This window comes from Taudactylus pleione, unplaced genomic scaffold (genome assembly GCF_031769625.1).
Source record: "Taudactylus pleione unplaced genomic scaffold, aTauple2 ptg000467l, whole genome shotgun sequence".
Classification (NCBI taxonomy): domain Eukaryota; kingdom Metazoa; phylum Chordata; class Amphibia; order Anura; family Myobatrachidae; genus Taudactylus; species Taudactylus pleione.
Genome location: NW_028284869.1, coordinates 355,963 through 372,063, shown reverse-complemented (window position 1 = coordinate 372,063; position 16,101 = coordinate 355,963). Strand labels below are relative to the sequence as shown.

The window sequence follows — 16,101 nt, the reverse complement described above, 5'->3', positions numbered from 1 at the left end:
TTTTGAAAGGGCATTTCTTGGTCAGTGTATTCCTAATTCCTTCAAAACAAGAATAATTCTCTAAGGAGTTTATGATCTTAAAAATTGAATACAAACTATGCGTTGGCCGGGAATCGAACCCGGGTCAACTGCTTGGAAGGCAGCTATGCTCACCACTATACCACCAACGCTTCCTGGTTTTCAAAAGGGCATTTGTTAGTCAAATCTGTAAGCCACAACACCTGATTGTATGATTTCAATGCTCTACACTGTTAATCCATTAATTGACTGCAATGCACTTCTTTTGATGATGGAAAATATTAATACAATGCACAAATTAGGTTAAAAATGCAAATGAATAAATAAACATGATGTCCACTGAAGTCCACTTTTTGGCACTTTTGGAAAAGAGAATTTGAATCAAATGTTAAAGCAGATAATAGGAAAATATATTTAATAGCCTAATTTACATAAGACTATTTAGAGTTGGATATTTTTAAGATGCCATAAATCTAGTATTCTGTGAATGACAAAGCCATGACTCTGTCCATACCCCATAAGTGCTACACATACCAAGAAAGCTTCCCATTTGTTGAAAGGGCATTTCTTGGTCAGTGTATTCCTGATTTCTTCAAAACAAGAAACATTCTCTAAGGAGCTTATGATCTTAAAAAATGAAAAGAATACACTGTTAATCCAGTAATTGACTGCAATGCACTTCTTTTGATGATGGAAAATATTAATACAATGCACAAAATAGGTTTAAAATGTAAATGAATAAATAAACATGATGTCCACTGAAGTCCACTTTTTGGCACTTTTGGAAAAGAGAATTTGAATCAAATGTTAAAGCAGATAATAGGAAAATATATTTAATAGCCTAATTTACATAAGACTATTCAGAGTTGGATATTTTTAAGATGCCATAAATCTAGTATTCTGTGAATGACAAAGCCATGACTCTGTCCATACCCCATAAGTGCTACACATACCAAGAAAGCTTCCCATTTGTTGAAAGGGCATTTCTTGGTCAGTGTATTCCTGATTTCTTCAAAACAAGAAACATTCTCTAAGGAGCTTATGATCTTAAAAAATGAAAAGAATACACTGTTAATCCAGTAATTGACTGCAATGCACTTCTTTTGATGATGGAAAATATTAATACAATGCACAAAATAGGTTTAAAATGTAAATGAATAAATAAACATGATGTCCACTGAAGTCCACTTTTTGGCACTTTTGGAAAAGAGAATTTGAATCAAATGTTAAAGCAGATAATAGGAAAATATATTTAATAGCCTAATTTACATAAGACTATTTAGAGTTGGATATTTTTAAGATGCCATAAATCTAGTATTCTGTGAATGACAAAGCCATGACTCTGTCCATACCCCATAAGTGCTACACATACCAAGAAAGCTTCCCATTTGTTGAAAGGGCATTTCTTGGTCAGTGTATTCCTGATTTCTTCAAAACAAGAAACATTCTCTAAGGAGCTTATGATCTTAAAAAATGAAAAGAATACACTGTTAATCCAGTAATTGACTGCAATGCACTTCTTTTGATGATGGAAAATATTAATACAATGCACAAAATAGGTTTAAAATGTAAATGAATAAATAAACATGATGTCCACTGAAGTCCACTTTTTGGCACTTTTGGAAAAGAGAATTTGAATCAAATGTTAAAGCAGATAATAGGAAAATATATTTAATAGCCTAATTTACATAAGACTATTCAGAGTTGGATATTTTTAAGATGCCATAAATCTAGTATTCTGTGAATGACAAAGCCATGACTCTGTCCATACCCCATAAGTGCTACACATACCAAGAAAGCTTCCCATTTGTTGAAAGGGCATTTCTTGGTCAGTGTATTCCTGATTTCTTCAAAACAAGAAACATTCTCTAAGGAGCTTATGATCTTAAAAAATGAAAAGAATACACAAGAAAAATCATGCTTTGGCCAGTGCGACACATACCAACAAAGCTTCCCGTTTTTTGAAAGGGCATTTCTTGGTCAGTGTATTCCTAATTCCTTCAAAACAAGAATAATTCTCTAAGGAGTTTATGATCTTAAAAATTGAATACAAACTATGCGTTGGCCGGGAATCGAACCCGGGTCAACTGCTTGAAAGGCAGCTATGCTCACCACTATACCACCAACGCTTCCTGGTTTTCAAAAGGGCATTTGTTAGTCAAATCTGTAAGCCACAACACCTGATTGTATGATTTCAATGCTCTACACTGTTAATCCATTAATTGACTGCAATGCACTTCTTTTGATGATGGAAAATATTAATACAATGCACAAATTAGGTTAAAAATGCAAATGAATAAATAAACATGATGTCCACTGAAGTCCACTTTTTGGCACTTTTGGAAAAGAGAATTTGAATCAAATGTTAAAGCAGATAATAGGAAAATATATTTAATAGCCTAATTTACATAAGACTATTTAGAGTTGGATATTTTTAAGATGCCATAAATCTAGTATTCTGTGAATGACAAAGCCATGACTCTGTCCATACCCCATAAGTGCTACACATACCAAGAAAGCTTCCCATTTGTTGAAAGGGCATTTCTTGGTCAGTGTATTCCTGATTTCTTCAAAACAAGAAACATTCTCTAAGGAGCTTATGATCTTAAAAAATGAAAAGAATACACAAGAAAAATCATGCTTTGGCCAGTGCGACACATACCAACAAAGCTTCCCGTTTTTTGAAAGGGCATTTCTTGGTCAGTGTATTCCTAATTCCTTCAAAACAAGAATAATTCTCTAAGGAGTTTATGATCTTAAAAATTGAATACAAACTATGCGTTGGCCGGGAATCGAACCCGGGTCAACTGCTTGAAAGGCAGCTATGCTCACCACTATACCACCAACGCTTCCTGGTTTTCAAAAGGGCATTTGTTAGTCAAATCTGTAAGCCACAACACCTGATTGTATGATTTCAATGCTCTACACTGTTAATCCATTAATTGACTGCAATGCACTTCTTTTGATGATGGAAAATATTAATACAATGCACAAATTAGGTTAAAAATGCAAATGAATAAATAAACATGATGTCCACTGAAGTCCACTTTTTGGCACTTTTGGAAAAGAGAATTTGAATCAAATGTTAAAGCAGATAATAGGAAAATATATTTAATAGCCTAATTTACATAAGACTATTTAGAGTTGGATATTTTTAAGATGCCATAAATCTAGTATTCTGTGAATGAGAAAGCCATGACTCTGTCCATACCCCATAAGTGCTACACATACCAAGAAAGCTTCCCATTTGTTGAAAGGGCATTTCTTGGTCAGTGTATTCCTGATTTCTTCAAAACAAGAAACATTCTCTAAGGAGCTTATGATCTTAAAAAATGAAAAGAATACACTGTTAATCCAGTAATTGACTGCAATGCACTTCTTTTGATGATGGAAAATATTAATACAATGCACAAAATAGGTTTAAAATGTAAATGAATAAATAAACATGATGTCCACTGAAGTCCACTTTTTGGCACTTTTGGAAAAGAGAATTTGAATCAAATGTTAAAGCAGATAATAGGAAAATATATTTAATAGCCTAATTTACATAAGACTATTCAGAGTTGGATATTTTTAAGATGCCATAAATCTAGTATTCTGTGAATGACAAAGCCATGACTCTGTCCATACCCCATAAGTGCTACACATACCAAGAAAGCTTCCCATTTGTTGAAAGGGCATTTCTTGGTCAGTGTATTCCTGATTTCTTCAAAACAAGAAACATTCTCTAAGGAGCTTATGATCTTAAAAAATGAAAAGAATACACAAGAAAAATCATGCTTTGGCCAGTGCGACACATACCAACAAAGCTTCCCGTTTTTTGAAAGGGCATTTCTTGGTCAGTGTATTCCTAATTCCTTCAAAACAAGAATAATTCTCTAAGGAGTTAATGATCTTAAAAATTGAATACAAACTATGCGTTGGCTGGGAATCGAACCCGGGTCAACTGCTTGGAAGGCAGCTATGCTCACCACTATACCACCAACGCTTCCTGGTTTTCAAAAGGGCATTTGTTAGTCAAATCTGTAAGCCACAACACCTGATTGTATGATTTCAATGCTCTACACTGTTAATCCATTAAATGACTGCAATGCACTTCTTTTGATGATGGAAAATATTAATACAATGCACAAATTAGGTTAAAAATGCAAATGAATAAATAAACATGATGTCCACTGAAGTCCACTTTTTGGCACTTTTGGAAAAGAGAATTTGAATCAAATGTTAAAGCAGATAATAGGAAAATATATTTAATAGCCTAATTTACATAAGACTATTTAGAGTTGGATATTTTTAAGATGCCATAAATCTAGTATTCTGTGAATGACAAAGCCATGACTCTGTCCATACCCCATAAGTGCTACACATACCAAGAAAGCTTCCCATTTGTTGAAAGGGCATTTCTTGGTCAGTGTATTCCTGATTTCTTCAAAACAAGAAACATTCTCTAAGGAGCTTATGATCTTAAAAAATGAAAAGAATACACAAGAAAAATCATGCTTTGGCCAGTGCGACACATACCAACAAAGCTTCCCGTTTTTTGAAAGGGCATTTCTTGGTCAGTGTATTCCTAATTCCTTCAAAACAAGAATAATTCTCTAAGGAGTTTATGATCTTAAAAATTGAATACAAACTATGCGTTGGCCGGGAATCGAACCCGGGTCAACTGCTTGAAAGGCAGCTATGCTCACCACTATACCACCAACGCTTCCTGGTTTTCAAAAGGGCATTTGTTAGTCAAATCTGTAAGCCACAACACCTGATTGTATGATTTCAATGCTCTACACTGTTAATCCATTAATTGACTGCAATGCACTTCTTTTGATGATGGAAAATATTAATACAATGCACAAATTAGGTTAAAAATGCAAATGAATAAATAAACATGATGTCCACTGAAGTCCACTTTTTGGCACTTTTGGAAAAGAGAATTTGAATCAAATGTTAAAGCAGATAATAGGAAAATATATTTAATAGCCTAATTTACATAAGACTATTTAGAGTTGGATATTTTTAAGATGCCATAAATCTAGTATTCTGTGAATGACAAAGCCATGACTCTGTCCATACCCCATAAGTGCTACACATACCAAGAAAGCTTCCCATTTGTTGAAAGGGCATTTCTTGGTCAGTGTATTCCTGATTTCTTCAAAACAAGAAACATTCTCTAAGGAGCTTATGATCTTAAAAAATGAAAAGAATACACTGTTAATCCAGTAATTGACTGCAATGCACTTCTTTTGATGATGGAAAATATTAATACAATGCACAAAATAGGTTTAAAATGTAAATGAATAAATAAACATGATGTCCACTGAAGTCCACTTTTTGGCACTTTTGGAAAAGAGAATTTGAATCAAATGTTAAAGCAGATAATAGGAAAATATATTTAATAGCCTAATTTACATAAGACTATTCAGAGTTGGATATTTTTAAGATGCCATAAATCTAGTATTCTGTGAATGACAAAGCCATGACTCTGTCCATACCCCATAAGTGCTACACATACCAAGAAAGCTTCCCATTTGTTGAAAGGGCATTTCTTGGTCAGTGTATTCCTGATTTCTTCAAAACAAGAAACATTCTCTAAGGAGCTTATGATCTTAAAAAATGAAAAGAATACACAAGAAAAATCATGCTTTGGCCAGTGCGACACATACCAACAAAGCTTCCCGTTTTTTGAAAGGGCATTTCTTGGTCAGTGTATTCCTAATTCCTTCAAAACAAGAATAATTCTCTAAGGAGTTAATGATCTTAAAAATTGAATACAAACTATGCGTTGGCTGGGAATCGAACCCGGGTCAACTGCTTGGAAGGCAGCTATGCTCACCACTATACCACCAACGCTTCCTGGTTTTCAAAAGGGCATTTGTTAGTCAAATCTGTAAGCCACAACACCTGATTGTATGATTTCAATGCTCTACACTGTTAATCCATTAAATGACTGCAATGCACTTCTTTTGATGATGGAAAATATTAATACAATGCACAAATTAGGTTAAAAATGCAAATGAATAAATAAACATGATGTCCACTGAAGTCCACTTTTTGGCACTTTTGGAAAAGAGAATTTGAATCAAATGTTAAAGCAGATAATAGGAAAATATATTTAATAGCCTAATTTACATAAGACTATTTAGAGTTGGATATTTTTAAGATGCCATAAATCTAGTATTCTGTGAATGACAAAGCCATGACTCTGTCCATACCCCATAAGTGCTACACATACCAAGAAAGCTTCCCATTTGTTGAAAGGGCATTTCTTGGTCAGTGTATTCCTGATTTCTTCAAAACAAGAAACATTCTCTAAGGAGCTTATGATCTTAAAAAATGAAAAGAATACACAAGAAAAATCATGCTTTGGCCAGTGCGACACATACCAACAAAGCTTCCCGTTTTTTGAAAGGGCATTTCTTGGTCAGTGTATTCCTAATTCCTTCAAAACAAGAATAATTCTCTAAGGAGTTTATGATCTTAAAAATTGAATACAAACTATGCGTTGGCCGGGAATCGAACCCGGGTCAACTGCTTGAAAGGCAGCTATGCTCACCACTATACCACCAACGCTTCCTGGTTTTCAAAAGGGCATTTGTTAGTCAAATCTGTAAGCCACAACACCTGATTGTATGATTTCAATGCTCTACACTGTTAATCCATTAATTGACTGCAATGCACTTCTTTTGATGATGGAAAATATTAATACAATGCACAAATTAGGTTAAAAATGCAAATGAATAAATAAACATGATGTCCACTGAAGTCCACTTTTTGGCACTTTTGGAAAAGAGAATTTGAATCAAATGTTAAAGCAGATAATAGGAAAATATATTTAATAGCCTAATTTACATAAGACTATTTAGAGTTGGATATTTTTAAGATGCCATAAATCTAGTATTCTGTGAATGACAAAGCCATGACTCTGTCCATACCCCATAAGTGCTACACATACCAAGAAAGCTTCCCATTTGTTGAAAGGGCATTTCTTGGTCAGTGTATTCCTGATTTCTTCAAAACAAGAAACATTCTCTAAGGAGCTTATGATCTTAAAAAATGAAAAGAATACACTGTTAATCCAGTAATTGACTGCAATGCACTTCTTTTGATGATGGAAAATATTAATACAATGCACAAAATAGGTTTAAAATGTAAATGAATAAATAAACATGATGTCCACTGAAGTCCACTTTTTGGCACTTTTGGAAAAGAGAATTTGAATCAAATGTTAAAGCAGATAATAGGAAAATATATTTAATAGCCTAATTTACATAAGACTATTCAGAGTTGGATATTTTTAAGATGCCATAAATCTAGTATTCTGTGAATGACAAAGCCATGACTCTGTCCATACCCCATAAGTGCTACACATACCAAGAAAGCTTCCCATTTGTTGAAAGGGCATTTCTTGGTCAGTGTATTCCTGATTTCTTCAAAACAAGAAACATTCTCTAAGGAGCTTATGATCTTAAAAAATGAAAAGAATACACAAGAAAAATCATGCTTTGGCCAGTGCGACACATACCAACAAAGCTTCCCGTTTTTTGAAAGGGCATTTCTTGGTCAGTGTATTCCTAATTCCTTCAAAACAAGAATAATTCTCTAAGGAGTTTATGATCTTAAAAATTGAATACAAACTATGCGTTGGCCGGGAATCGAACCCGGGTCAACTGCTTGGAAGGCAGCTATGCTCACCACTATACCACCAACGCTTCCTGGTTTTCAAAAGGGCATTTGTTAGTCAAATCTGTAAGCCACAACACCTGATTGTATGATTTCAATGCTCTACACTGTTAATCCATTAATTGACTGCAATGCACTTCTTTTGATGATGGAAAATATTAATACAATGCACAAATTAGGTTAAAAATGCAAATGAATAAATAAACATGATGTCCACTGAAGTCCACTTTTTGGCACTTTTGGAAAAGAGAATTTGAATCAAATGTTAAAGCAGATAATAGGAAAATATATTTAATAGCCTAATTTACATAAGACTATTTAGAGTTGGATATTTTTAAGATGCCATAAATCTAGTATTCTGTGAATGACAAAGCCATGACTCTGTCCATACCCCATAAGTGCTACACATACCAAGAAAGCTTCCCATTTGTTGAAAGGGCATTTCTTGGTCAGTGTATTCCTGATTTCTTCAAAACAAGAAACATTCTCTAAGGAGCTTATGATCTTAAAAAATGAAAAGAATACACTGTTAATCCAGTAATTGACTGCAATGCACTTCTTTTGATGATGGAAAATATTAATACAATGCACAAAATAGGTTTAAAATATAAATGAATAAATAAACATGATGTCCACTGAAGTCCACTTTTTGGCACTTTTGGAAAAGAGAATTTGAATCAAATGTTAAAGCAGATAATAGGAAAATATATTTAATAGCCTAATTTACATAAGACTATTCAGAGTTGGATATTTTTAAGATGCCATAAATCTAGTATTCTGTGAATGACAAAGCCATGACTCTGTCCATACCCCATAAGTGCTACACATACCAAGAAAGCTTCCCATTTGTTGAAAGGGCATTTCTTGGTCAGTGTATTCCTGATTTCTTCAAAACAAGAAACATTCTCTAAGGAGCTTATGATCTTAAAAAATGAAAAGAATACACTGTTAATCCAGTAATTGACTGCAATGCACTTCTTTTGATGATGGAAAATATTAATACAATGCACAAAATAGGTTTAAAATGTAAATGAATAAATAAACATGATGTCCACTGAAGTCCACTTTTTGGCACTTTTGGAAAAGAGAATTTGAATCAAATGTTAAAGCAGATAATAGGAAAATATATTTAATAGCCTAATTTACATAAGACTATTCAGAGTTGGATATTTTTAAGATGCCATAAATCTAGTATTCTGTGAATGACAAAGCCATGACTCTGTCCATACCCCATAAGTGCTACACATACCAACAAAGCTTCCCATTTGTTGAAAGGGCATTTCTTGGTCAGTGTATTCCTGATTTCTTCAAAACAAGAAACATTCTGTAAGGAGCTTATGATCTTAAAAAATGAAAAGAATACACTGTTAATCCAGTAATTGACTGCAATGCAATTCTTTTGATGATGGAAAATATTAATACAATGCACAAAATAGGTTTAAAATGTAAATGAATAAATAAACATGATGTCCACTGAAGTCCACTTTTTGGCACTTTTGGAAAAGAGAATTTGAATCAAATGTTAAAGCAGATAATAGGAAAATATATTTAATAGCCTAATTTACATAAGACTATTTAGAGTTGGATATTTTTAAGATGCCATAAATCTAGTATTCTGTGAATGACAAAGCCATGACTCTGTCCATACCCCATAAGTGCTACACATACCAAGAAAGCTTCCCATTTGTTGAAAGGGCATTTCTTGGTCAGTGTATTCCTGATTTCTTCAAAACAAGAAACATTCTCTAAGGAGCTTATGATCTTAAAAAATGAAAAGAATACACAAGAAAAATCATGCTTTGGCCAGTGCGACACATACCAACAAAGCTTCCCGTTTTTTGAAAGGGCATTTCTTGGTCAGTGTATTCCTAATTCCTTCAAAACAAGAATAATTCTCTAAGGAGTTTATGATCTTAAAAATTGAATACAAACTATGCGTTGGCCGGGAATTGAACCCGGGTCAACTGCTTGAAAGGCAGCTATGCTCACCACTATACCACCAACGCTTCCTGGTTTTCAAAAGGGCATTTGTTAGTCAAATCTGTAAGCCACAACACCTGATTGTATGATTTCAATGCTCTACACTGTTAATCCATTAATTGACTGCAATGCACTTCTTTTGATGATGGAAAATATTAATACAATGCACAAATTAGGTTAAAAATGCAAATGAATAAATAAACATGATGTCCACTGAAGTCCACTTTTTGGCACTTTTGGAAAAGAGAATTTGAATCAAATGTTAAAGCAGATAATAGGAAAATATATTTAATAGCCTAATTTACATAAGACTATTTAGAGTTGGATATTTTTAAGATGCCATAAATCTAGTATTCTGTGAATGACAAAGCCATGACTCTGTCCATACCCCATAAGTGCTACACATACCAAGAAAGCTTCCCATTTGTTGAAAGGGCATTTCTTGGTCAGTGTATTCCTGATTTCTTCAAAACAAGAAACATTCTCTAAGGAGCTTATGATCTTAAAAAATGAAAAGAATACACTGTTAATCCAGTAATTGACTGCAATGCACTTCTTTTGATGATGGAAAATATTAATACAATGCACAAAATAGGTTTAAAATGTAAATGAATAAATAAACATGATGTCCACTGAAGTCCACTTTTTGGCACTTTTGGAAAAGAGAATTTGAATCAAATGTTAAAGCAGATAATAGGAAAATATATTTAATAGCCTAATTTACATAAGACTATTCAGAGTTGGATATTTTTAAGATGCCATAAATCTAGTATTCTGTGAATGACAAAGCCATGACTCTGTCCATACCCCATAAGTGCTACACATACCAAGAAAGCTTCCCATTTGTTGAAAGGGCATTTCTTGGTCAGTGTATTCCTGATTTCTTCAAAACAAGAAACATTCTCTAAGGAGCTTATGATCTTAAAAAATGAAAAGAATACACAAGAAAAATCATGCTTTGGCCAGTGCGACACATACCAACAAAGCTTCCCGTTTTTTGAAAGGGCATTTCTTGGTCAGTGTATTCCTAATTCCTTCAAAACAAGAATAATTCTCTAAGGAGTTTATGATCTTAAAAATTGAATACAAACTATGCGTTGGCCGGGAATCGAACCCGGGTCAACTGCTTGAAAGGCAGCTATGCTCACCACTATACCACCAACGCTTCCTGGTTTTCAAAAGGGCATTTGTTAGTCAAATCTGTAAGCCACAACACCTGATTGTATGATTTCAATGCTCTACACTGTTAATCCATTAATTGACTGCAATGCACTTCTTTTGATGATGGAAAATATTAATACAATGCACAAATTAGGTTAAAAATGCAAATGAATAAATAAACATGATGTCCACTGAAGTCCACTTTTTGGCACTTTTGGAAAAGAGAATTTGAATCAAATGTTAAAGCAGATAATAGGAAAATATATTTAATAGCCTAATTTACATAAGACTATTTAGAGTTGGATATTTTTAAGATGCCATAAATCTAGTATTCTGTGAATGACAAAGCCATGACTCTGTCCATACCCCATAAGTGCTACACATACCAAGAAAGCTTCCCATTTGTTGAAAGGGCATTTCTTGGTCAGTGTATTCCTGATTTCTTCAAAACAAGAAACATTCTCTAAGGAGCTTATGATCTTAAAAAATGAAAAGAATACACTGTTAATCCAGTAATTGACTGCAATGCACTTCTTTTGATGATGGAAAATATTAATACAATGCACAAAATAGGTTTAAAATGTAAATGAATAAATAAACATGATGTCCACTGAAGTCCACTTTTTGGCACTTTTGGAAAAGAGAATTTGAATCAAATGTTAAAGCAGATAATAGGAAAATATATTTAATAGCCTAATTTACATAAGACTATTCAGAGTTGGATATTTTTAAGATGCCATAAATCTAGTATTCTGTGAATGACAAAGCCATGACTCTGTCCATACCCCATAAGTGCTACACATACCAAGAAAGCTTCCCATTTGTTGAAAGGGCATTTCTTGGTCAGTGTATTCCTGATTTCTTCAAAACAAGAAACATTCTCTAAGGAGCTTATGATCTTAAAAAATGAAAAGAATACACAAGAAAAATCATGCTTTGGCCAGTGCGACACATACCAACAAAGCTTCCCGTTTTTTGAAAGGGCATTTCTTGGTCAGTGTATTCCTAATTCCTTCAAAACAAGAATAATTCTCTAAGGAGTTTATGATCTTAAAAATTGAATACAAACTATGCGTTGGCCGGGAATCGAACCCGGGTCAACTGCTTGAAAGGCAGCTATGCTCACCACTATACCACCAACGCTTCCTGGTTTTCAAAAGGGCATTTGTTAGTCAAATCTGTAAGCCACAACACCTGATTGTATGATTTCAATGCTCTACACTGTTAATCCATTAATTGACTGCAATGCACTTCTTTTGATGATGGAAAATATTAATACAATGCACAAATTAGGTTAAAAATGCAAATGAATAAATAAACATGATGTCCACTGAAGTCCACTTTTTGGCACTTTTGGAAAAGAGAATTTGAATCAAATGTTAAAGCAGATAATAGGAAAATATATTTAATAGCCTAATTTACATAAGACTATTTAGAGTTGGATATTTTTAAGATGCCATAAATCTAGTATTCTGTGAATGACAAAGCCATGACTCTGTCCATACCCCATAAGTGCTACACATACCAAGAAAGCTTCCCATTTGTTGAAAGGGCATTTCTTGGTCAGTGTATTCCTGATTTCTTCAAAACAAGAAACATTCTCTAAGGAGCTTATGATCTTAAAAAATGAAAAGAATACACTGTTAATCCAGTAATTGACTGCAATGCACTTCTTTTGATGATGGAAAATATTAATACAATGCACAAAATAGGTTTAAAATATAAATGAATAAATAAACATGATGTCCACTGAAGTCCACTTTTTGGCACTTTTGGAAAAGAGAATTTGAATCAAATGTTAAAGCAGATAATAGGAAAATATATTTAATAGCCTAATTTACATAAGACTATTCAGAGTTGGATATTTTTAAGATGCCATAAATCTAGTATTCTGTGAATGACAAAGCCATGACTCTGTCCATACCCCATAAGTGCTACACATACCAAGAAAGCTTCCCATTTGTTGAAAGGGCATTTCTTGGTCAGTGTATTCCTGATTTCTTCAAAACAAGAAACATTCTCTAAGGAGCTTATGATCTTAAAAAATGAAAAGAATACACTGTTAATCCAGTAATTGACTGCAATGCACTTCTTTTGATGATGGAAAATATTAATACAATGCACAAAATAGGTTTAAAATGTAAATGAATAAATAAACATGATGTCCACTGAAGTCCACTTTTTGGCACTTTTGGAAAAGAGAATTTGAATCAAATGTTAAAGCAGATAATAGGAAAATATATTTAATAGCCTAATTTACATAAGACTATTCAGAGTTGGATATTTTTAAGATGCCATAAATCTAGTATTCTGTGAATGACAAAGCCATGACTCTGTCCATACCCCATAAGTGCTACACATACCAACAAAGCTTCCCATTTGTTGAAAGGGCATTTCTTGGTCAGTGTATTCCTGATTTCTTCAAAACAAGAAACATTCTGTAAGGAGCTTATGATCTTAAAAAATGAAAAGAATACACTGTTAATCCAGTAATTGACTGCAATGCACTTCTTTTGATGATGGAAAATATTAATACAATGCACAAAATAGGTTTAAAATGTAAATGAATAAATAAACATGATGTCCACTGAAGTCCACTTTTTGGCACTTTTGGAAAAGAGAATTTGAATCAAATGTTAAAGCAGATAATAGGAAAATATATTTAATAGCCTAATTTACATAAGACTATTTAGAGTTGGATATTTTTAAGATGCCATAAATCTAGTATTCTGTGAATGACAAAGCCATGACTCTGTCCATACCCCATAAGTGCTACACATACCAAGAAAGCTTCCCATTTGTTGAAAGGGCATTTCTTGGTCAGTGTATTCCTGATTTCTTCAAAACAAGAAACATTCTCTAAGGAGCTTATGATCTTAAAAAATGAAAAGAATACACAAGAAAAATCATGCTTTGGCCAGTGCGACACATACCAACAAAGCTTCCCGTTTTTTGAAAGGGCATTTCTTGGTCAGTGTATTCCTAATTCCTTCAAAACAAGAATAATTCTCTAAGGAGTTTATGATCTTAAAAATTGAATACAAACTATGCGTTGGCCGGGAATCGATCCCGGGTCAACTGCTTGAAAGGCAGCTATGCTCACCACTATACCACCAACGCTTCCTGGTTTTCAAAAGGGCATTTGTTAGTCAAATCTGTAAGCCACAACACCTGATTGTATGATTTCAATGCTCTACACTGTTAATCCATTAATTGACTGCAATGCACTTCTTTTGATGATGGAAAATATTAATACAATGCACAAATTAGGTTAAAAATGCAAATGAATAAATAAACATGATGTCCACTGAAGTCCACTTTTTGGCACTTTTGGAAAAGAGAATTTGAATCAAATGTTAAAGCAGATAATAGGAAAATATATTTAATAGCCTAATTTACATAAGACTATTTAGAGTTGGATATTTTTAAGATGCCATAAATCTAGTATTCTGTGAATGACAAAGCCATGACTCTGTCCATACCCCATAAGTGCTACACATACCAAGAAAGCTTCCCATTTGTTGAAAGGGCATTTCTTGGTCAGTGTATTCCTGATTTCTTCAAAACAAGAAACATTCTCTAAGGAGCTTATGATCTTAAAAAATGAAAAGAATACACTGTTAATCCAGTAATTGACTGCAATGCACTTCTTTTGATGATGGAAAATATTAATACAATGCACAAAATAGGTTTAAAATGTAAATGAATAAATAAACATGATGTCCACTGAAGTCCACTTTTTGGCACTTTTGGAAAAGAGAATTTGAATCAAATGTTAAAGCAGATAATAGGAAAATATATTTAATAGCCTAATTTACATAAGACTATTCAGAGTTGGATATTTTTAAGATGCCATAAATCTAGTATTCTGTGAATGACAAAGCCATGACTCTGTCCATACCCCATAAGTGCTACACATACCAAGAAAGCTTCCCATTTGTTGAAAGGGCATTTCTTGGTCAGTGTATTCCTGATTTCTTCAAAACAAGAAACATTCTCTAAGGAGCTTATGATCTTAAAAAATGAAAAGAATACACAAGAAAAATCATGCTTTGGCCAGTGCGACACATACCAACAAAGCTTCCCGTTTTTTGAAAGGGCATTTCTTGGTCAGTGTATTCCTAATTCCTTCAAAACAAGAATAATTCTCTAAGGAGTTTATGATCTTAAAAATTGAATACAAACTATGCGTTGGCCGGGAATCGAACCCGGGTCAACTGCTTGAAAGGCAGCTATGCTCACCACTATACCACCAACGCTTCCTGGTTTTCAAAAGGGCATTTGTTAGTCAAATCTGTAAGCCACAACACCTGATTGTATGATTTCAATGCTCTACACTGTTAATCCATTAATTGACTGCAATGCACTTCTTTTGATGATGGAAAATATTAATACAATGCACAAATTAGGTTAAAAATGCAAATGAATAAATAAACATGATGTCCACTGAAGTCCACTTTTTGGCACTTTTGGAAAAGAGAATTTGAATCAAATGTTAAAGCAGATAATAGGAAAATATATTTAATAGCCTAATTTACATAAGACTATTTAGAGTTGGATATTTTTAAGATGCCATAAATCTAGTATTCTGTGAATGACAAAGCCATGACTCTGTCCATACCCCATAAGTGCTACACATACCAAGAAAGCTTCCCATTTGTTGAAAGGGCATTTCTTGGTCAGTGTATTCCTGATTTCTTCAAAACAAGAAACATTCTCTAAGGAGCTTATGATCTTAAAAAATGAAAAGAATACACTGTTAATCCAGTAATTGACTGCAATGCACTTCTTTTGATGATGGAAAATATTAATACAATGCACAAAATAGGTTTAAAATGTAAATGAATAAATAAACATGATGTCCACTGAAGTCCACTTTTTGGCACTTTTGGAAAAGAGAATTTGAATCAAATGTTAAAGCAGATAATAGGAAAATATATTTAATAGCCTAATTTACATAAGACTATTCAGAGTTGGATATTTTTAAGATGCCATAAATCTAGTATTCTGTGAATGACAAAGCCATGACTCTGTCCATACCCCATAAGTGCTACACATACCAAGAAAGCTTCCCATTTGTTGAAAGGGCATTTCTTGGTCAGTGTATTCCTGATTTCTTCAAAACAAGAAACATTCTCTAAGGAGCTTATGATCTTAAAAAATGAAAAGAATACACAAGAAAAATCATGCTTTGGCCAGTGCGACACATACCAACAAAGCTTCCCGTTTTTTGAAAGGGCATTTCTTGGTCAGTGTATTCCTAAT

The 16,101-nt window shown here is 33.4% G+C and overlaps 13 non-coding genes across 13 annotated transcripts; all 13 read right to left on the bottom strand.

Annotated features, from left to right (window-relative positions):
* Window positions 1–98: 98 nt before the first annotated feature.
* On the bottom strand, window positions 99–170 carry TRNAG-UCC (transfer RNA glycine (anticodon UCC)). Its single transcript has one exon. It is a non-coding gene; the product is annotated as a tRNA-Gly (tRNA).
* Window positions 171–2,075: 1,905 nt separating this feature from the next.
* TRNAE-UUC (transfer RNA glutamic acid (anticodon UUC)) lies at window positions 2,076–2,147 on the bottom strand. Its single transcript has one exon. It is a non-coding gene; the product is annotated as a tRNA-Glu (tRNA).
* A 648-nt stretch (window positions 2,148–2,795) lies between these two features.
* Window positions 2,796–2,867, bottom strand: TRNAE-UUC (transfer RNA glutamic acid (anticodon UUC)). The gene has a single exon. It is a non-coding gene; the product is annotated as a tRNA-Glu (tRNA).
* Window positions 2,868–3,934: 1,067 nt separating this feature from the next.
* Window positions 3,935–4,006, bottom strand: TRNAG-UCC (transfer RNA glycine (anticodon UCC)). The gene has a single exon. It is a non-coding gene; the product is annotated as a tRNA-Gly (tRNA).
* A 648-nt stretch (window positions 4,007–4,654) lies between these two features.
* On the bottom strand, window positions 4,655–4,726 carry TRNAE-UUC (transfer RNA glutamic acid (anticodon UUC)). The gene has a single exon. It is a non-coding gene; the product is annotated as a tRNA-Glu (tRNA).
* A 1,067-nt stretch (window positions 4,727–5,793) lies between these two features.
* Window positions 5,794–5,865, bottom strand: TRNAG-UCC (transfer RNA glycine (anticodon UCC)). The gene has a single exon. It is a non-coding gene; the product is annotated as a tRNA-Gly (tRNA).
* A 648-nt stretch (window positions 5,866–6,513) lies between these two features.
* TRNAE-UUC (transfer RNA glutamic acid (anticodon UUC)) lies at window positions 6,514–6,585 on the bottom strand. The gene has a single exon. It is a non-coding gene; the product is annotated as a tRNA-Glu (tRNA).
* Window positions 6,586–7,652: 1,067 nt separating this feature from the next.
* TRNAG-UCC (transfer RNA glycine (anticodon UCC)) lies at window positions 7,653–7,724 on the bottom strand. The gene has a single exon. It is a non-coding gene; the product is annotated as a tRNA-Gly (tRNA).
* Window positions 7,725–9,629: 1,905 nt separating this feature from the next.
* On the bottom strand, window positions 9,630–9,701 carry TRNAE-UUC (transfer RNA glutamic acid (anticodon UUC)). Its single transcript has one exon. It is a non-coding gene; the product is annotated as a tRNA-Glu (tRNA).
* A 1,067-nt stretch (window positions 9,702–10,768) lies between these two features.
* TRNAE-UUC (transfer RNA glutamic acid (anticodon UUC)) lies at window positions 10,769–10,840 on the bottom strand. Its single transcript has one exon. It is a non-coding gene; the product is annotated as a tRNA-Glu (tRNA).
* A 1,067-nt stretch (window positions 10,841–11,907) lies between these two features.
* On the bottom strand, window positions 11,908–11,979 carry TRNAE-UUC (transfer RNA glutamic acid (anticodon UUC)). The gene has a single exon. It is a non-coding gene; the product is annotated as a tRNA-Glu (tRNA).
* A 1,905-nt stretch (window positions 11,980–13,884) lies between these two features.
* Window positions 13,885–13,956, bottom strand: TRNAE-UUC (transfer RNA glutamic acid (anticodon UUC)). The gene has a single exon. It is a non-coding gene; the product is annotated as a tRNA-Glu (tRNA).
* Window positions 13,957–15,023: 1,067 nt separating this feature from the next.
* TRNAE-UUC (transfer RNA glutamic acid (anticodon UUC)) lies at window positions 15,024–15,095 on the bottom strand. Its single transcript has one exon. It is a non-coding gene; the product is annotated as a tRNA-Glu (tRNA).
* Between the last annotated feature and the right edge of the window lie 1,006 nt (window positions 15,096–16,101).